The sequence below is a fragment of the Electrona antarctica genome (genome assembly GCF_951216825.1).
Source record: "Electrona antarctica genome assembly, contig: SUPER_10_unloc_2, whole genome shotgun sequence".
NCBI lineage: Eukaryota > Metazoa > Chordata > Actinopteri > Myctophiformes > Myctophidae > Electrona > Electrona antarctica.
This window is the reverse complement of record NW_027638777.1, coordinates 65954-88598: the sequence shown is the minus strand read 5'-3', so window position 1 is coordinate 88598 and position 22645 is coordinate 65954. Positions and strand designations below refer to the sequence as shown.

Sequence of the window (22645 nt, the reverse complement as noted above, 5' to 3'; positions counted from 1 at the left end):
AATGATGCAAAACGGCTTGCTATAGTATGCCGTTCGAGACCATGGGCTATAGCCCATCGCCATGGTCATAAATGATGAAAAACAAAGATTTGAAAAAAAGACGAAAATGACTCCGAGACGATGGGCTATAGCCCATGGTCTCGGAGTGATTTTCGTCTTTTTTTCAAATCCTCAAAAATGATGCAAAACGGCATGCTATAGTATGCCGTTCGAGACCATGGGCTATAGCCCATCGCCATGGTCATAAATGATGAAAAACAAGGATTTGAAAAAAAAGACGAAAATGACTCCGAGACGATGGGCTATAGCCCATGGTCTCGGAGTGATTTTTTGTCTTTTTTTTCAAATGATGGAAAACGGCATGCTATAGTATGCCGTTCGAGACCATGGGCTATAGCCCATCGCCATGGTCATAAATGATGGCTGCAACACTGTATCACATGTAAAAGTCAAACCTCGACTTTTTGACAGACCCCGGGAAAAGTCACCGTTTGACTTTTTAAAAGTCAAATACTGACTTTTCTCAAGGGGGCGCTGTTTTTCCTTTTGACTTTTAAAAAGTCAAATACTGACTTTTCTCAAGGGGGCGCTGTTTTTCCTTTGTCTTGTCAATATTAAACCGAACGGGGATAAAAAGGGTTAAAACACGTGGATTTAATGCAACATAACGCACGTCACTCGCCACCCTAACAATCCTGGGAATATTATGATAATATTGAATATTTTTCAATTAGTATTGTTTGAGACCGAGAGTTTTGATTAACATTTCCGACTACATGACGTCATGTCAGATTACTTCTGTCTGCCTGCCTTTCTGTCTATCTGTCTATCTATCTAACCGTGTGCTTGTCTACTATTCCGGCACTTTAATGAGTCATTTATGAAGGTTTCCAACGGAAATATATTATTATTATCTTTATTATTATTATTGCGTGACTCCATTTTGGATTGCGTCATGACGTCACTAGACGTCCGTCCACTTCTATGCAACGTCTACAGGCACTCTATTATGCTCCAGCTTCCTGCATCCGGATCTGAACGTAAACAAAACGTTTCCGTATCCGCTCTCTAAATAGACTCAGATTTGTTTGTTTTATGGCTGTTAATAATTAATTAATTTACTATATATAATGTACGTTTAATTTGTTATGTCAAATCTGATCGGAGTTGGTCAATCACTTTTGTTATTGTATATTTTACCTCTCGAGAAATAGTCCTATTGACGTCACTACCTGTCTGTCTACCTACAGTACGATAACACTATTGACGTGATTCAGGTAAGAGCTATGATTCTTTTCTAGCATACATCTATAGATAAATACATGTTTAATCTGCCCCACAACATGACACAACCGCCATGGCGTTATTAACATGTCGGGATGTGTAGGTTAGAATGTTGGCAGGTCTGTAAACGTTTTAATACTGCTTTTCTTTGTCTTTAGCATTTAGCTTTAGCATTTAGCTCAACTTTAGCTAACAACCATGGGAACTGGAGTAAGCTAAGCTGTGGGGGTCCCTAAAGCAATGGATCCCAAAGTGGGGTCTGGGGACCCCCAGGGGTCCTTGATGGAGTTCTGTCTGTCTGTCTGTCTGTCTGTCTGTCTGTCTCTGCTGTGTGTGTGTGTGTGTGTGTGTGTGTGTGTGTGTGTGTGTGTGTGTGTGTGTCTCTGTCTGTCTGTCTCTGCTGTGTCTGTCTGTCTGTCTGTCTGTCTGTCTGTCTGTCTGTCTCTGCTGTGTCTGTATGTCTGTCTGTCTGTCTGCTGTGTGTGTGTCTGTCTGTCTCTGTCTGTCTCTCTGGTGTGTGTCTGTGTGTCTGTCTGTCTGTCTGTCTGTCTGTCTGTCTGTCTCTGCTGTGTCTGTCTGTCTGTCTGTCTCTCTCTGCTGTGTGTGTCTGTCTGTCTGTCTGTCTGTCTAATGCATGTCAAACTGGGGGTCCTTGAAATTAAAATGGCGTTGAGAATCACTGCTAGAGCTGTACAAATACAAATCTTCTCTTATGGGGGTCCCTGGCATATCTTTTCAAATGGGGGTCCACAGGATAATTAGTCCTTGACATGAAAAAGTTTTATTTGTATATTTTTCATTTTCTGAAAAAGCAAAGATCCTCATAGTTAAGGGGTCCTTGCAAATAAAGCATTTGAGAATTGTGTTATTTTTATTTGAAAATAGCTGATCTAAAATGCAATGCATAGCAATGCGATTTGTTGTGGGCTTGTAGGTCTACTTTTGGGCAGTAATGTACAATGTAGAGTGTTGCATTCTCTGTTTTGTTTTCTCTTACAACCTCTTTCAAACAAACCAAAGGCACTTTTAAGAGCCACGTTTATTGTCTGTCTCTCCCTCTCCTGTCACGCTGTATCTGTCTGTCTCTCTCGCCCTTTCTATTTGTGTGTCTGTCTCTATACCTTTGTTTGTCATCTACATCTGTTGTCTGTGTTTTGTACTTTTTACTCATCACCATGAGTGACTCCGAAGATCCGTTGGCGGACCTGGATGAGTTTGTTGATCAGCTAGAACAGAAGGACCAACAGAATGTATTAAACACTCTTGATGACTTGGTTCCACTGGAGTCACAAGGGGAGGCACCACCAGCATCTAAGAAGTCAAAGAGAAAGACACCTCAGCCGGCGGTGAAGTGGGCAAACAGAGATTGCGATGGAAACATCATCCCTGTGAGGCCCAGTTCAAGCAGGACACCGTCAAATCAGGGTCAGTATTGTTGTTGCATTAAATATATTTGAGAGATCTTGCTTATTTTGCCACTCAAATCAAGGAGTACAAAACAAGTAGTCACTAGTGTTGGGTAATTGAAAGAGATAAATTAAGACTTATACTAGTACATACAGTACTAAAGCAGTATACAAAACAAGATAATCAAAGTTGTCGTCATTGTGAGCTGGGACGGCACTGTTTCAGGCAGTAAAGCAACTGCTGAGCTGAAGTTTACCGGTTCAAACCCCAGCTCCCCCTTGGGTTAAGGCCTAATCATAGTTGAGTTTTCGGTGATGAGGTGACCACTGCTATCACCCAAAACTACAACATGACGTGACGTCACTGCACGGCGGTGAAGAGAAACCACCTCTCTCCCCAGCCCTTCTCTCTGTGTTTACTCACCACCGCTCCGGGCAATGTCATTGGTCTAGAAGTTGTTATGTTGGGCTGGCTATAGTGTATTTGATAATAGTTGCTCAGCTCGCACACACACACAGAAACACACTCGTCATGGCCAGGACCGTTGTGGTTTTGTGAGTGTGTGTGTGTGTGGGGGGGGAATGGGTGGCTGCGTATAAACAGTGACACTTGGTGGTGAAAAAACGCTATTTCCGTGCTCAGAGTGGCTGCACCACTCATAAATAGAATAGGAACAGAAAAGGACCAGAAAGGCATATAGCCAGTAGAGAGAAAACAATGGACGAATTTGAGGAAGTGTTGGCCATGGAGGGTAGGAGATATGAGCATGGTGATGGACTAACTTTCATCAAAACAATGGTGCCGGTTCGATTCCCCGGACGGGCAGGAAAAATCTGGGTCAGGAAGTGATTGGTCATCACTCACCCAACACCACTATAAGACTGATGTTGTTGTACTGGTCAGCTCCCAGGTTTTAATGTGTGTCTGTGTGTGTTTCTATGTGTGCAGGGCGTTGCTGAAAATGAGCATGCTCAGCTATACCCTGGGTAAATAAAGGAGGGAAAGAAAATGAATGGCGCTTCATTAATTTCATAGGCAATTGAACTGTTGTCCACTGAAATGTATACTAGTCATCTCAGGCTGGATAATAAGGTTGCCTGCCACTACTAGCCTTTAAACAAATAGGACATTGATTTTAGTCTTATGAATGTGAATGAGTGTTTCTTTTGTTATTTCTTCTGTTAGCAGCTGGTCCAAGTAGGAAGGATGTATCCCGTCAAAAGACTGTTCCTCCCTCTGTTCCTGACACTAACTATGAGGTCGCAGTTTCTCCAGATAATGTTGGTGTGTATTTCATTATCACATTTATATTTTATTGTAAGTTTGTAACAATCTGTCATCGAGTTCAAATGTTAATTACATGTTTGTATTTCAAATTATTCTCAACTACACTCTTCCCAGCCATTCCATGCATTATACTTTGTATATCATGTAAAACAGAAAGTGATTTTTGATTTTCAATATGCCGTAATATTTTAACAGAGAGTTTCATACAAGAGCTCCAGCTCTCACTGGGGGATGTTCAGGAAGCACCAACCGCATCAGCGCCTCTCCAGGCTTCTTCCGACTGGAGTACACGGAAGCGTCTCTTTGCAGAGAGATGGAGAGCAGAGAGACCCAGGCTAGTCAACAGTGCAGCAGCAAAAGAAAATGTAGCCCCACACATCTGCCAACAGTGTGCCATGAATCCAGCTGCTGTTCGCTGTCATGACTGCCAACCACGCCCCTACCTCTGTGCTGAATGTGACGTCATCACACACTCCAGATATGTGCTCCACAACAGAGATGCCATGACTGCCGGTTTCTACCAGCCGTTGTCTCCAACCACTTGCATTGTGGATAAGGCTACCTGCCATTGTGGTAAGTTCTTGTTTGTGAGTACACCGTAACATATTTAACTGACACGTTAAGCTTGTTAGTTTGATCACTTAAACAATACTTTGTTGTTTTCATTTTAAATGCATTTGCATGCCCCATGTCAATCAGCTTCCTGAGAATATATTGGAATACTTTTTCAGCAATCTATTTGACATTTCTCAAGAACAGATTCTGTCTCTTGTGGTCGTTCAAGCGATCATGATGTATTTCCTATTGAATTTATGATGTATGATTTTTTTCAGAGCGCTTTGTACCTGTGCAGATACCTGATTTAATTTGTAGTTGTCCAAAAGAGGCATTGAGGCTGAAGCCAGGGAAAGGGGTTTCTCTCATCACAATAAATGGTAAGGAACTGAAAGTCTTTAATAAAATCCTTCTTAAAACTCAAGTTTGTCTTCAGTACGTATATAAAATATATGCCACACCCACACTGTACCACCCTAACCCTGTGTGTGTGTGTGTGTGTGTGTGTGTGTGTGTGTGTGTGTGTGTGTGTGTGTGTGTGTGTGTGTGTGTGTGTGTGTGTGTGTGTGTGTGTGTGTGTGTGTGTGTGTGTGTGTGTGTGTGTGTGTGTGTGTGTGTGTGTGTGTGTGTGTGTGTGTGTGTGTGTGTGTGTGTGTGTGTGTGTGTGTGTGTGTGTGTGTGTGTGTGTGTGTGTGTGTGTGTGTTGCTCCCTAGGACGATATGATCTCCACATGCCCGACCTGAGTTGTGATGCATGCAACGCCACTTGGACTGCTGGAATAGATGCGTTAATTAACCGGAACTACTGGCCTGCTACGCTTCAGTTCGCCACCGTTTATGAGACGGATGTTTTCCATTCCATTCCAACAGATGAAGATGGCATCACCAGGGTTGTCCTGCCAGGCCTTTTTAAGAATGCTTGATCAGCGCACTGTCCACTTTGGTCGTGTGAGTATTGAACTTCTGTAGCCTACAGAACATCTGTTTGTCATCTGGGTTGAATTGGCTGCTAATATAATGGTTGCACATTATTAGCTGTCGATTTCTTTATTTTTAAATAGACTGGGACGATCCTAAGAGATGCCTTTCAGAAATCCTTTTTTGAGTGGGAAGCGGTGCAGTTTGAGCTGGAAAACCTCTGCAAGGAAGAGCCTTTCAAGTGTCCAGCATGCACACCGGACATGGTTGCATTATCAGTGGACGGAAATCGCAAACATTACCGTTTCAAGAATGCAGCCAGGTACTTCTAAATTAGTATATTGTAACACCATTTATCTAAATAAAAAAACAAGTCTAATATGCACCAAGTGTCCTCATACTGTAAGATATAGTAAGCTGTTCGTGTGCCGTTTTTGTTTTCTTCAGATCTGAGGAACCGGCTATTTTTGAAGGCAACTTCATAGCCAAGGATGAAGACGTGCACAGATTTGTGGAATACATACACCAGAAGACAAAGCATGTAAGCATGATTGGATTGCATACAATAATTATATGTGCACGAGTACATACGAAGGTTTTCATCTTTCATATTCCATAATGTAGAACTCCGGAAAAGGTGTTTGTGGAGGGGAGTGGACAGCAGCCAGAGAGACCTCCAGAAAATCTACCAGCTGTATAGATGAAGAGGGACTGGAACTCGCGGTGTGTCGGCATGGAGTGTTACTCTGTGCCCTAAATATGTACAGGGGAGAAATATATGCCTACCCCATGTACCTGCAGCAAAAGATGGCCAGCAGCCAAATAATTTTTTTTTGTATGGATGTGACATGCAGATATTGGCCCTACCTCAAAAAAGTTTCAGATCAATGTCCAGAGCTGAAGCATCTTTTGAACATGAAGCCATTTCTTTCCGTGTTTCATGCCAAAGCCCATGATTTCAAATGTGAGGTAAGGAAACATTGCCATTGGATTGAATGACTATCAGAACACTAGTACGTGAATGTCGCGGCTTGTCGCCATCATCTGAGCATTGTATTTGTTGTATATTTACCCAGGTGAAATGGAGTGGGCAATACCAGGATGGCGCGGGTCAGACACTAGGGGAGGAGGTAGAGCAATGCAATGCCTTCCTCTCTAGGATTGCAGTGACCACAAAACACATGTCAAAAGCAGGTGAGGTGACCACATACAGCACTACCTGTAAAGAAAAAATCACACCCGTGTGAACTGAGTGGTGTAAGGTTTTATATAGCATGATCAGCTGTGGTCTGACGTAATGTCTGACGTAATGAAATAAGGTAAGGTATTATGTAGCCTGATCAGCTCTGATCTGACGTAATGAAATCACACCCGGATGTGATTTCACAACTGGCTTTTTCTGTGCAGAGAAAATGACCACGGTTGCTACGGTCATCCAGTTCACCCGGGTGTGATTTAATTACGTCAGAAATTATTTTGAACATAGCAACCATGGTAATTTTTTTCTGCACACAAAAGCCAGTTGTAGGAGTGGTTTACACCACTCAAAAACATTACTTAAGTGTACTTAGGATGTTAACATTTATTGTCTCCACCAGCCGAAGGCATGGGGAGAGTATGTTTGTCTGTGTCCATCCGTGTGTGTGTGTGTCCATCCATCCGTGTACAGCGAATCTCCGGCACTGTTGGCTCAGCCGATGCCAAACTGTGCACACACACTCCCTGGATGCCAACGACACACCTCTGCCCCAATTATTACACAATGGCCTGGTATAGCGTCATGAGGCCGATTTTTAGCAAAACTAATTTCTTTATATTTTTTGATAATGTTGATATCAATTTCTTTTGGCAGGACGCAACGACATGTTAACCCTCATGGCTATGAACTGGAATCGGAAAAAGTGTGACAATTTAGCCACCGCACTGGCTCGCCGGTATCAGAAGGTAATGACATCAATAACGTTCTTTTAGATGTTGAATATCCCGACATGTTAGAGACAACATTTGTTTTATTGGCTATGATTCTTTGTCATTGTAGACCAGCAAGGCTCTTCAAAGCCACTTACAGAACCTTGCAGTGGCAGAGAGCCAGTTGGAAGAGTGGGTCCAGGATGTAAAGGAGTGGGCTGAAGGTATAAGGCTGTTCTCATTAAATGCTTTTGCCAGGTGACATCAGTAGAGAATGTAATGTTAACTTCCACTCACATTGTGCCTTGTACTCATCCTCTACTGCAATCTTGCATGAAATTGTGAATAATTGTTCACTTAAAGTGCAACCCACCTATTTCGTCTTTGCAGCACCAGCTGCATACGGGCCCAGTGGCTTGGAAAGCACAATTGAGATGCTAGTGGTGAGTCTCAGGAGGAGGACCCAGCGCCTTTATGCCGATAATTCTGGGAACAAGGGGCGTGCCAGGATCCGCCGCAAGATTAGGTCGGAGAAAGAGGTCTTGTCTTCTGCTGTGGAGCAATATAACAGCATGGTTCCATGCAACGAAGCCCTGTCCATGGAAACCATTCTGTCTGTTGAGAAAGCATGGCCATGGCACCTACAACTCACTGGTATGTACACTAGTCTGTTGACTACCAACAAATCAGATGCATAACGACACAATAATAGATCATATGCTTGCTTGTTGAACTGAGGAGTGGCCAACACATGAATCATGTGTTTACAAATGGCAATTGGCAATCCTACTCATTCTCCCTGTGAATCTGTGTCAAAAATGCATTCCAGACTCTGTCGATCTCAAGACGAAGAGAAAGGCATTCGACACCGTAATGGCTGTAAGGAGACATGAGGAGGAGAAGAAGATCCTCGTGAAAGAGATTAATCAACACTGGAAGTCTCTTTCAACTCGTGCTGATGGCCTAAAGGAGCTATCTTGCATTATTTCATCTGAGGCAACGGAAGGTATGTATTGCAATATAATAATTCATAGACATGATACACAACTCTGACGACTGTTGTTAACCCATTCTGGGCGGGAACCCCTTCTAGTGTTGTAAGCATTATGTTATACTTTAGCTATTGAAAAATAGCAGATCATAGCGCGGCACTATGAGCTTGTAGATCTGCAATTTTTGAAAAATCCTGAAAATGTGGCGCGAATCTTTGAATATATATTCTGTCACAGTGAACATTCTTTGCTTCTGGGGGGGAACAACATATTTTTAGAGGGGCGTCCAAATACAGATAATTATGGGGTCCTTGACATGAAAAGGGTTGAGCACCACTGACATAGAAACATGTCCTCAGGTCTAAATGGGTTAAAGTTACTAACAGACTTTTTCTTGTGTTCTAAGAGTCACCCCGTGGGGCCTGAGTGAAGACGGGTTGAACGGTCTGCAGAGCATCATTCAGAGAAATCTGTGGAAGATCAAAGAAGTGATGACCCACTCAAGGGAATGTTACCTGAAGGGTTTATCTGGAGCAGAGAGCGTCAGCTTTTTGGAAGATAGTCCTGCTGATGATGAAGAAGAATATGACATTGACTCTGACACGTCCGATGACGAACTGTAAGCAGCAAATGCCCGGGACTAACAAGCAATAGCATCCATCTGCAGGCTTGGATACCTAAAGTGCTATTCAGCCACGCTGGAACACTTTTGTTGGACTGCTTTTTCTATGTTTGATTCCCCCCCGGGTGTGGATTAGTTACCAATTTGTTTCCGACAGCAGAGACATCTTATCAACATGTCAACAACATATCAACAACTGACTTGCTTAGTTGAATGCTTGATTCTGAATCAATGCATTCTAATCATTGAATAATGACAAAATTCCTTTTTTTGCCATGAACACATTAGGCAACAAAAAAGTCTTATGCGCACACATATGGTATGAGACGGGTACATAGGCAGGGCTCAATGTATTCAGAAAAATGCACATAAAGTGCACAAAGACCTGCACACCGTCTGCACTTGCAATACAAACTTTATTTAGGCAACGTTTCTTTGACCGAAACGTTGCCACGGACACATTTGTCTGTATGGACATATTATGACCCCTGGATGGTCTGGACCTGACCGCTCAACTCAATAACAGACTGCTAACAAATCCACCCGCTTTGAATGTGATCAACCCGATAATCACCAGTGGCAGTAGTCTAGGGTTCCTAATTAGGAAACACAGAAGTGACTGCGCTTCTCCGTACTTGTAGTTATGTTTAGGTTAGTGTATGAGGTGGGTTGTTCTCAGTAGGCTCCCAGCATGTGCAGTAGGTCGATACGATCGTCTTGATAAGTAACCTATAGTGATTATCGGTTGATTTTCAGTCGAATCTGCTAGACAAATCCAACACTCAGCACCTGGCTCTTATCAATCTGCATTGCTTTAAAAACAATATCCAAACACATTGTCATCTACAGCTGAAAAGTACAAAATAAATTCTAGGAATCTGTGTCATGTTTGTGTCTCAAAGGCCTGCGCGCAGAAACGCGTCTGCCTGGTTTGACTGCTGCTGTGGATTCTAACTTTATTAAACAAGACTACTACTATTACTGAGAGTCTGGATTTCATTATCTTTCTATACGTATTCCCTGAATCTGCACCATGCCTGAACACTCACAGACTCAACTTGGGTTGACCGAGCCTTTCCCTTACAGTTAATCATACATGTTTGCAGGAATATAATTCAGCTATATTTGAATTAAGATAAATATTGTGTATGTGTGTGTATATATTACAGTAACCAGTGAATAAATTAATGTGGTAATACATAGTGTGCTATTAATGTGGTAACATGTAGTAAGAGTGTGCTCTAAATGTAGTAATAGTGTTGTAATAGTGTGCTATAAATGTGGTAATAGTGTTGTAATAGTGTGCTATAAATGTGGTAATAGTGTGCTATAAATGTAGTAATAGTGTGCTATTACATAATACACATAGTAATACAAAATAACACTTGTGTGAAGTGAGGGGCGCTCTTATTATCTCATTCTGGCCAATCACAATTTGTGAACTCACTTTTGTCTTCAATGTTTGTGTTACACAAGGTTGGTGTACAGAAACACTCAAAGCTATACCCTCAACAATGGAAACAATGACCTGTTAGGAGCACAGCCAATCCAGAGCCAGTTCACTGATACCACTTTTCTGACAGATAGTTTGGTTAGCATCAGCTCACAACTAACAGGCCTACTGACCTTCTTTCATGAAAGAATTCATAGCATTGACACTACTATATCCTATACTATACTGTATTGCCATACAGTATAGGCTTTATTAGGGTTCGGCTTGGGTCATTTATGGGTTGATTATGGGGATAATGGGGTCTAAAGTGTTCCAAATTATAAAGGATGACTATGTATGGTACATGTAAATATATTGAACATGTTTGGCTATTAAATACCCCCTCAAACATTTGACTGATTTCATCATATAGCTTGGCTCTGAAATGGTCTGAGAGAGTATATGTTTTATGAGACTGGGTTTGGAAGGCAATCAAGATTATATTTTGTCGTGGCACAACAGTGAAGACATCTTTGGAAAAGTCTTGACTGGTAGAGAAACGTATTTGAGGGTGAGTATCGTGTGTGGTTCCTGTTCAGTGCTCATCACAGACGCCCTTTGAACCTGACACTGATTGAAGGCTTGTAAGTCAGCATCAAAATGTGCTAGAGACAATGAGGCACTGAATATTCATTGTGAACAGATTAACCAGGTATGTTCATATAAATACCTATAGTAGGAGTATAAATAGAATATCTCCTGTCGTGGAAAGATCACTAGCTACTATAGCAGCTACTATAGCTACTATAGCACCAAGATCCTTTGGTGCTATAGTAGACAGATTCTTCTTTTGTTTTTCACTTCTGTAATTATGAGTGTTCTTCAGTACTGTAGTACCACCTGGTATGGATGTTTGTCTGTAGCCTTAAAGTCACAACTGCTGCAACAACTAAACATTTGTTCAAAGATTGTTGGACAACCACTGCATAGGCTCTACATCCACGTATGATAACAGCATCCTAAGGTTAGCAAGGAATACTAGCCATGTTTGCATGGAGAGTATAGGTTGCTGCCTTCAGGAAGGAGATATGGTGTTGTATGGAGAGTATAGTCTGCTGCCTTCAGGAAGGAGATATGGTGTTGTATGGAGAGTAGTCTGCTACCTTCAGGAAGGAGATATGGTGTTGTATGGAGAGTATAGTCTGCTGCCTTCAGGAAGGAGATATGGTGTTGAATGGAGAGTATAGTCTGCTGCCTTCAGGAAGGAGATATGGTGTTGTATGGAGAGTATAGGTTGCTGCCTCCAGGAAGGAGATATGGTGTTGTATGGAGAGTATAGGTTGCTTGCTGCCTCCAGGAAGGAGATATGGTGTTGTATGGAGAGTATAGGTTGCTGCCTTCAGGAAGGAGATATGGTGTTGTATGGAGAGTATAGGTTGCTGCCTTCAGGAAGGAGATATGGTGTTGTATGGAGAGTATAGGCTGCTGCCTTCAGGAAGGAGATATGGTGTTGTATGGAGAGTATAGGTTGCTGCCTCCAGGAAGGAGATATGGTGTTGTATGGAGAGTATAGGTTGCTTGCTGCCTCCAGGAAGGAGATATGGTGTTGTATGGAGAGTATAGGCTGCTGCCTCCAGGAAGGAGATATGGTGTTGTATGGAGAGTATAGGCTGCTGCCTCCAGGAAGGAGATATGGTGTTGTATGGAGAGTATAGTCTGCTGCCTTCAGGAAGGAGATATGGTGTTGTATGGAGAGTATAGGCTGCTGCCTTCAGGAAGGAGATATGGTGTTGTATGGAGAGTATAGGCTGCTGCCTTCAGGAAGGAGATATGGTGTTGTATGGAGAGTATAGGCTGCTGCCTTCAGGAAGGAGATATGGTGTTGAATGGAGAGTATAGGTTGCTGCCTCCAGGAAGGAGATATGGTGTTGTATGGAGAGTATAGTCGGCTGCCTTCAGGAAGGAGATATGGTGTTGTATGGAGAGTATAGGTTGCTGCCTCCAGGAAGGAGATATGGTGTTGTATGGAGAGTATAGGCTGCTGCCTTCAGGAAGGAGATATGGTGTTGTATGGAGAGTATAGGTTGCTGCCTCCAGGAAGGAGATATGGTGTTGTATGGAGAGTATAGGTTGCTGCCTCCAGGAAGGAGATATGGTGTTGTATGGAGAGTATATAGGCTGCTGCCTCCAGGAAGGAGATATGGTGTTGTATGGAGAGTATAGGCTGCTGCCTCCAGGAAGGAGATATGGTGTTGTATGGAGAGAATAGGCTGCTGCCTCCAGGAAGGAGATATGGTGTTGTATGGAGAGTATAGGCTGCTGCCTTCAGGAAGGAGATATGGTGTTGTATGGAGAGTATAGGTTGCTGCCTCCAGGAAGGAGATATGGTGTTGTATGGAGAGTATAGGTTGCTGCCTCCAGGAAGGAGATATGGTGTTGTATGGAGAGTATAGGCTGCTGCCTTCAGGAAGGAGATATGGTGTTGTATGGAGAGTATAGGCTGCTGCCTTCAGGAAGGAGATATGGTGTTGTATGGAGAGTATAGGTTGCTGCCTCCAGGAAGGAGATATGGTGTTGTATGGAGAGTATAGGTTGCTGCCTCCAGGAAGGAGATATGGTGTTGTATGGAGAGTATAGGCTGCTGCCTTCAGGAAGGAGATATGGTGTTGTATGGAGAGTATAGGTTGCTGCCTTCAGGAAGGAGATATGGTGTTGTATGGAGAGTATAGGCTGCTGCCTCCAGGAAGGAGATATGGTGTTGTATGGAGAGTATAGGCTGCTGCCTTCAGGAAGGAGATATGGTGTTGTATGGAGAGTATAGGCTGCTGCCTTCAGGAAGGAGATATGGTGTTGTATGGAGAGTATAGGCTGCTGCCTTCAGGAAGGAGATATGGTGTTGTATGGAGAGTATAGGCTGCTGCCTCCAGGAAGGAGATATGGTGTTCCAGCATACAATAAGGTCAGACTGAAGAGGTATTTTGTCCAGCAGTCGACCCTGAGGCTTAATCAGGATTTTGGCCAGGACTATATTGAGCTGTGGACATTGCTCTCTGCCCTTATGTTTCTATATACGTAATTGTATTTCCTAGTTTTGTCCTGTGTTATGTCAAATGTGTGTATATGTGTTGCATACAAGGCCGCTGGGTCGCAAAACAAATTTCAGTGCAAACTGACAATAAAGTATTATCATATCATCATATCAATATGGTATATCAAAAAGCAATAAAAAGTATAAGTTTGTTGTTTGTAATTACATAGTTGTATCTTGAGAAAATGTATGCCATAAGGAAGCAGCTGCTCTGTTTGAGACTGACATGGCTGTGTTCAATGGCAGATTGGACAAATCAGCTCTTAAAACTATGAATGAAGTGACGTGTGGCTTACATGCGCAAGGTGTCTTCACAATAACTACAATCATCAATGGATTAATATATACGTCAACCGTTTTAAGATGCTAGATGAAGGCTAGAATAGATTATCTCTGCAGCAGGCTCATATGGATTTATAATATCATTAGCCTATGATGTAATCAGGAGCTTGTAATAGGCCTATATAGTGGTAATAGTGTGGTAATAGGGGACCAACAAAGGTCTAAGGGACACGAATGCGCCTTGATGTACATTTTGTTCTATGATGGGGTTGTGTAAGGTCACAATGGGTCACAGTTTCTACTCATTGTGAGCTTGTACATATATAGGGATGACTGCTGGAGACGGCATATGACAACACTAGACATCAATATATGGTATATTAATATTGAAGGCTGAATCATTAAGTAAAGGTTTGTAATGTATTCAATCACTTATTTCCATTCCATTTCACAATTAACATATTTTGTGTATGTACACCCCATGCATGCATCACCTTAATCAAATTTGATGTCCTCTTCTTGGATAACTAAAACAAAATCCAAATTAATGACTCATTAACACGTACTCTGTAGTGTACAACCAGGTAGCCAATGTATAAATGGTCATTTACACATTGGCTACCAGGTTGTAGAAACAGGATAGTTGCCTGCTTATGTTAACTGCTGTTTCACTGCTGACAGTTGCTGTTGATTGACTGTAGTGTAGCCTACTGTACATAATCATCTTTCCAACTGTTCATACAATAAGTAGCCTGACACGGCACACACATCTGCATCATATACAGTTAGCAGTCTGTACATATACTTATATAGTAGACTACAATACATTCATTTACTGACTATATGTTGCTTCATTATATATTATATATCTGAACTGGTTATTCCTCTTTTATTGTTAATGTTGCCTACTGCACTTCTGCCTAAGCACCCACTTTTAAAATCCTTAATCTAGGTGTGCACAAGCTTTTTTGTTTTGTTTTACACACTACTGTATTACAGTAACACATGCATGTTGGGGGTTGTTGGCAAGTTATGCAGCATCCAACTAGAAGGGAATCACTCTGAGAGAACTTGAGAGATATAGCCTATTCTGTTACATGTCACAAAAGAAACATAATTTAGAACCTAATGTAGGTAGTGAAAATATGCATGGGTACTACAATAACCACCTGTGGTTCTTATTTGTTACTCTCAACCAAACATGCATGCAATATACAGTATATCAAACTTTGCATACAATTAATTGAATACCTGGAAGAAACACTACATTCACAGTGAAAAAGGCTTTTAATGAACATCCAACATAAGGTGCAAAAAGTAGCAGCAAATCTAAATAGTAGGTAGTAGGAGGTAGGAGGTAGGAGGTAGGGTGGCTGAAGGAGGCTGAAGGGTACATTCAGGGTTCTGCTGGTTTCCAGGTGTCCCCTTCCAGTTCCCGTCCTGAAGGGTAGGGTTTCAAAAAGGCGTTCCCGCCTATAGCGTGTGCCAACGTGTACGTCACCAAGAGGGGGGCGGCGTCTAAAAAGCTAGGGACGGCCCCCTGGTGGGCATTAAATTCTAGCCCGCATCACTCAGAATAGAATGACGGTGGTATGTTTTTATAAATATTGAGCTCGTTCTTGGCGATAACATAGTGAACAAACACCAGGATGGATAGCAAGAACGTCGGGCCCAAATACATTACAAGGACAAGGAAAATGTTGTGAACAAACACGGCTGTGCTTAGATACTTTGTTGAACGTTATGTCTCTGCGCCCGTGCGCCGATCCAAGTCATTCTACGTCTTTTTGTAAACTCGTCAATCTGGGTTCCTTGATGCTGTCTCCATGCTGGAAAGCTGAACATCTAATTCCGTTTTCTGGCTCATTTCCTCGACGCGACCTGCTGTGGCACTTATTTACTGAGCAAGTCTGCACCATTGTGAGGTCAGTTTAGAAAAAGAACGTATACAAGCATACGGATGGTCGCTCAATGTAAACAAACCAGACAAACCAGCAAGTATGGCGGAAGCTACCACGTGACACATTATGTTGACGCCCCCTCCAGGAGATTTTGGTACACCCTATAATGGGTTAAATGAAGAGAAGAAAAGTTAAGCCATGATGCAATGTTATGTACATATCTGCATTATTTTACATAACATAACAATATGAGTTTGTCCCTAGCTTTTGTCAAAACAACAACCGGTCTGTACTGGTTTCACTCACATAGGCCTACTGTAGCTCTATTAGCTTAAATCACATTAACAGTTGCTACCAATTCCAATAGAGGGTATGCGCATGCTTAAAGTGAATGGCCCATCGAGTGGCAAATCGAGTGGCAAAGCAACATGCAAAGTGAGTTTAACATTGTGTAATGTTGTTTAATGCAATTTTCTGTTTGTATGTATGGGTTGTCAAGGCCAGAAAATAGTTTTTTGCCACTCAGTAGGCATTCCTGCATAACTTCCAGAACATCTGACATAGAAGCTCACAACGTGTCACAGAAACGACCATGGTGAGCTTGCAGATCTGCTATAGTTGGCCATTCTCTGTGTGCGACACCTTTGTTCGATGTAACATAAATTAGGCAGAGGATTATTATCTATTGAATTTCAAGAGCGAGAGATCACAGTAGTGGTGGCCAGTCCTCTTGGTGCCGACATGTGCGCATACTGATTCTTATCTGTGTGAAGTTGTCCATGTATTGTTTCTTACTTCAACTGGGAAACTGATAAACTGAACACAGACTGCCATATCATGTTCTTTTTTATAAGTAAGATCAATGTGAAGTTTAAGAAAGGTTCTGGATCAAGATACAGCTGTATTTAAATGAGTACACTTAATTCAGATAAGAGGCAAACATTCAGTGAAAGCAGCCGATCTACAAGCTCACAATGCACCCTGACTAAGGATTCCCTCTTGACGGTTTGATTCCTTAACGCTTAACTGTAACAATTCCTATTTGTGTTTTCCAAGTGGACAGTTACAGGTCTCCAATTCTGAGTTTGTATAAATGGAACAAAATGGTTGAGTCCTTCAAATTAGAAACTTTTAGAACAACCAGTAATGTAATTGTATAGCAGATGTGAAGTCCACATACGGTAAGCAGCTCTGACAGTGTGATGAAAACTTAAAAGGGCACACACGTGCATGCATGCACGCACGCACACACGCAACGCCACACACACACACACACACACACACACACACACACACACACACACACACACACACACACACACACACACACACACACACACACACACACACACACACACACACACACACACACACACACACACACACACACACACACAGTCACACACACACACACTATTTTTGCCCCAAAATAGTAATACAAGCGTTATAATAATCCTGGTTTCTACTACAGAGACCATATATTAATAGTGCAGCGTTAAGACCATGCAAAGCAAAATTTACCCTCTCCTTTACTCTCCTTTTTTGGCCTCCCTCTCTTCCGGGGAACCGGAGGAGCTGACTCTTCCACCTCTGGTATGGGACATTGGGAGTTAACAGAGGAGAAGAGAGAGGGAGGTGAGAAAGGAAGCAGGAGGAGACAGTCTCATTTCACTGAATATACAGTTACTAGAGCGGTGACCGTGTGGCCTATACAGCAGTGCCTGTTGGGCACTGGCCTACTTGGAACGATGCAAGTTGGAAATGCATGCCCCAACCAGATATTATGCGTTGGAGCCTCTACAGCGGTGACCGTTCTGGCCTACTTGGAATTAGGCTTTTGTGCTGGTTCTAGACAACCGGAAATGCAGATTACCTGTTCCACCCATCTGTCTGTGTCTTTTTTATGCCCATATATGGAGATTTCGGTATGTGTCTCTCTGTGTCCCTTTATTGGTGTGATGTCAGAACAGGCCAGCTTATGGAGTTCTGTGTATGGCATGCCCAAATATGGAGTGGTGTGATGTCAGAACAGGCCAGCTCCATATATGGACCCTGGGTGTGTGTGTGTCGAATTTGAAGTTGGTGGGGCGAACGGTTCTCGAGTTACGTGGATTACACACAGACAGACAGACAGACAGACAGACAGACAGACAGACAGACAGACAGAGACTTGGTGCATTTATAGATAGATAGATGACATGCCCAGAAATGTAGTAATATAAGCGTTATAATAATCCTGGCTTCTGAACCGGGGCAACTACAGAGACCATATATTAATAGTGCAGCGTTAAGACCATGCAAAGCAAAATTTACCCTCTCCTTTCCTCTCCTTTTTTGGCCTCCCTCTCTTCCGGGGAACCGGAGGAGCTGACTCTTCCACCTCTGGTATGGGACATTGGGAGTTAACAGAGGAGAAGAGAGAGGGAGGTGAGAAAGGAAGCAGGAGGAGACAGTCTCATTTCACTGAATATACAGTTATGACATGCCCAGAAATTAATATTAGCCCCAAAAAAACAAAAATTACCCTCTCCTTTCTTCTGGTCGCTCTCGTTTGGGCCCTGTCTTGGCCTCCCTCTCTTCCGGGGAAACATGGGGGCGGGGACTGGAGCAGACAGTTCCTCAGGAACCACTTCCCTGCTGACGGAGGGAACAGGAGGAGACTCCATGGGGACGGGGTCCTCTGTAACCACTGGAGACTCCATGATGACGGAGGGAACAGGAGGAGACTCCATGGGGACGGAGGGAGCAGGAGGAGACTCCATGGGGACGGAGGGAGCAGGAGGAGACTCCATGGGGACGGAGGGAGCAGGAGGAGACTCCATGGGGACGGAGGGAACAGGAGGAGACTCCATGGGGACGGAGGGAGCAGGAGGAGACTCCAGGGAACTCCAGGGACTCCAGGGAACAGGAGGAGACTCCATGGGGACGGAGGGAACAGGAGGAGACTCCATGGGGACGGAGGGAGCAGGAGGAGACTCCAGGGAACTCCAGGGACTCCAGGGAACAGGAGGAGACTCCATGGGGACGGAGGGAACAGGAGGAGACTCCATGGGGACGGAGGGAGCAGGAGGAGACTCCAGGGAACTCCAGGGACTCCAGGGAACAGGAGGAGACTCCATGGGGACGGAGGGAACAGGAGGAGACTCCATGGGGACGGAGGGAGCAGGAGGAGACTCCAGGGAACTCCAGGGACTCCAGGGAGCAGGAGGAGACTCCATGGGGACGGAGGGAGCAGGAGGAGACTCCATGGGGACGGAGGGAGCAGGAGGAGACTCCATGGGGACGGAGGGAACAGGAGGAGACTCCATGGGGACGGAGGGAGCAGGAGGAGACTCCATGGGGACGGAGGGAGCAGGAGGAGACTCCATGGGGACGGAGGGAGCAGGAGGAGACTCCATGGGGACGGAGGGAGCAGGAGGAGACTCCAGGGAACTCCAGGGACTCCAGGGAACAGGAGGAGACTCCATGGGGACGGAGGGAACAGGAGGAGACTCCATGGGGACGGAGGGAGCAGGAGGAGACTCCAGGGAACTCCAGGGACTCCAGGGAACAGGAGGAGACTCCATGGGGACGGAGGGAACAGGAGGAGACTCCATGGGGACGGAGGGAACAGGAGGAGACTTCATGGGGACGGAGGGAACAGGAGCAGACTCCATGGGGACGGAGGGAGCAGGAGGAGACTCCATGGGGACGGAGGGAGCAGGAGGAGACAGACAGACAAGAGACTCCATGGGGGCGGGGTCCTCTGTAACCAGTTCAATGAAGAAGGAGGGAGCAGGAGGAGACAGAAAGAAAGGAGACTCCATGGGGGCGGGGACAGGAGCAGACAGTTCCTCTGGAACCACATGGAGATGAATTACTATCTCTGGTTGGCTCTCTGTGTCCTTTGAGGTGGACGGCTGCTCCTCTGTGGTGGGACCCACTGGTTGATCTGTAGTTGTGATTGGTCAATATAACATGTTTACTTTCATTTGTAATGCGTACAAAAACATGCACTTAAAAAATATTAAAAAATGTTTATTTCTTACGTTTCAGGAGATACTCATATCCCCTCTTTAATTTCTTCAGCATCTGCTCCAACAGGGGAGAGGTTTCCAGGTCATGGATGATGCGGGCCTCCCACTGCTGTTCTTTTGTTTGGCCATAGAGCAGAATTGGCTTACAGCCTAAAGAATTGAGTTTGGTCACCTGAAATGAACAAAAGCATTTGGCACACATCCACACATTAGCTAAACCCATTGCATTACACACATTGTTCTGTAGAAAGCCTTTTCAATTGATAACCGCAACCGGTGTCATTTAGATTATGATCTTAGAAGCAACGTTGCTGTAGCTCAATGGTCAATTCACCGCACCACCGTTGTTTTGGACAAGTCTCAACAGTCCACTCATTCACGTAATGTCTGTCTCATAGTCTGTCTGCTTGTACAATGTCTTTCTATCAGATGTGAGAAACTCCAGATCAATATCAAACATAACAATACAAAACAGGTTTTTTCGGGGCAACTCTGACTGTCCTGTGAGCAACTCATGAGGCTTAAAACTGGATCTTTGAACTGCTCATACTAGAAAATGATGAATATGTATTCGCTACCTGCTACCACACCTTACTTAACACTCAACTTCAGTGTATTGTCACATCACAGGTTTTACATAAACATTTTAAATTAAGACCAAATAGATGAATTCAAATTAATATTACAAGCACTTGTTTTGTAGAATTGAAGGCATTACATTTAGGTTGACTCGGTTCCACAGATAAATATTGTGAAAACAGTCCATCTACAAGCTCACAATGCCTCGCACTGTGAGGCATTGTGAGCTTGTACATGGGCTATTGTCTCTTTCTGATGTAATTGGCAATATGGCATATCATTTTGGCACATTATAAATGTGGTTTGTTTACTGTTGAATGAAAAAACACTGTTGCTCATTAAGCTATAATGCTCAGGGGGGTGCGTAGCGTTAGTCCGACGTCCCAATAATCTGACGTTACTAACCCTACTCCTAACCATAACCGCACGCGGAAGCAAAGGGTGGGTCTTAATGTTGCGTTCACACAGGCAGATGAAACGATGCAGTCCACCATTCTTTGTCAATGGAAGCCAGCGACTTGAAGCTACGAAGCAGCTATGACGCATGAAGCTGCCGCAAATTATGCTGTGATGCGTTTTTGCTTTGTTTCATCTCCCCGTCTGAACAACTCCTCCAGAATATCAATCATTTCCGGGCTTCAGGTGAAGATGAACTCTGTCAACCTCAACTCTGCTGAACAGGAGGAAAACAAAGACTTCCCTGGGCCCCCTTAGTGCCAACCTACATCTCTCTGTAAAAAACCTTGGTGTAACCCTCGATAGCAACCTTAAACTCGACAAACAGATCAGCTCCGTAGTTAAAGCCAGCTTCTATAGCTTTTTTAAAGCCCTAAATGGGCTGGCCCCCCTGTACCTGTCAGAACTCAATGACCCATATGTTCCGCTCAGACCCCTCAGGTCAGCTGACAAGCTACTCCTGACCGACCCCAAAACCAAATACAAGATGAGAGGTGACCGGGCCTTTGCAGCGGCCGGCCTAGACTCTGGAACAGCCTACCCCTCCACATTCGTTCTGCCACCTCATTAGAGGTTTTTAAGTCCCTATTAAAGACTCACTTTTTCTCGGTGGCCTTCGACAGTGCCTGATTATGTAAATGTCATACTGTATAGCTCTATTTATTCTTATTTAGTCTTTCTGTTCCTCCATATTGTTGCCATGCACTTTTGTTATGTTTGCATGTACTGTTCTGTCTTTTCTATTTTTATATACCTGTACAGCACTCTGGTCGACCATTGGTCGTTGTGATATGTGCTATATAAATAAAGTTTGAGTTGAGTTGAGTTGAGAAAGACCTTGTGCTGTGTCATCAGTCTGGCCTCCCCGTCCTACCAGAGGTGAATGAACAAAGAAGCTTGGCTAAGAAAAAACTCTAACTCCTATGACCAGTGTGGAAAATGCTTCCCGACCATATCGAACCTTAAAAGCCATCAAAGAATTCACACAGGAGAGAAACCCTATGGATGTGATCCGTGTGGACAACACTTATCTCAAATGTCCAACCTTAAACAACACCAGAGAATTCACACTGGAGAGAAACCCTATGGATGTGATCCGTGTGGACAACACTTATCTCAAATGTCCAACCTTAAACAACACCAGATAATTCACACTGGAGAGAAACCATATCAATGTGATCAGTGTGGACAACACTTCTCTCGATTGGCCCACCTTAAAGAGCACCAGAGAATTCACACTGGAGAGAAACCCTATCGGTGTTATCAGTGTGGACAACACTTCTCGATTGGCCCACCTTAAAGAGCACCAGAGAATTCACACTGGAGAGAAACCCTATTGGTGTTATCAGTGTGGACAACACTTCTCTCAAATCTATGTCTACTAAATGTCTAAATTGTACACACCATAACCGGCCACGTATGTTGGACTATGGCAGGTCCCTCTCATCTGGGGACACGCCAAAATTATTTGGGGATCCCCCTGGTGGTCCTGAACCCCACACTGGGAACCACTGGTGTATGACAAGGTCTCTTGTGCAAGCCAAAACCTATACAATAGCAGTAAAATAAATAAAACATATGGAAATATACGGTTTCAACAGTACACTCAATACTTACGGTAACTATTGCTGCTTTAAACTCGCGTGCAACATTGTGGTTTTTCTTAATGCTTGAAGCCCACTCACTGCTCTGGAATTTGTTTAATTTGTTCCTCCTCTGAAACTTGGCTTTGGTGACCAGGTCAGTTCCACACTTCCCACATTTTTGGGAGTTGGCCTGGGTTTCTTCCTGGCAGATGGGACAGACTTTATGTCTTGTCATACTTTAAAATGACCAGAGAGACAGAAACAAAAACAAAACAAAGACAGACAGCAACAGTGAGCAGAGAGCGAGAAAGAAAGACAATGAACGTGGCTCT

The 22645-nt window shown here is 43.7% G+C and overlaps 3 long non-coding RNA genes across 3 annotated transcripts; all 3 read left to right on the top strand.

Annotated features, from left to right (window-relative positions):
• The first annotated feature begins 3878 nt into the window (after window positions 1–3878).
• On the top strand, window positions 3879–5363 carry LOC306931782. Its single transcript, XR_013791063.1, has 4 exons — window positions 3879–3975; window positions 4176–4551; window positions 4812–4913; window positions 5248–5363. It is a non-coding gene; the product is annotated as an uncharacterized lncRNA (long non-coding RNA).
• Window positions 5364–5978: 615 nt separating this feature from the next.
• On the top strand, window positions 5979–7528 carry LOC306931780. The gene is made up of 4 exons (XR_013791062.1): window positions 5979–6420; window positions 6528–6645; window positions 7304–7395; window positions 7490–7528. It is a non-coding gene; the product is annotated as an uncharacterized lncRNA (long non-coding RNA).
• A 6-nt stretch (window positions 7529–7534) lies between these two features.
• Window positions 7535–9189, top strand: LOC306931779. Its single transcript, XR_013791061.1, has 4 exons — window positions 7535–7583; window positions 7750–8013; window positions 8189–8365; window positions 8758–9189. It is a non-coding gene; the product is annotated as an uncharacterized lncRNA (long non-coding RNA).
• Window positions 9190–22645: the final 13456 nt, after the last annotated feature.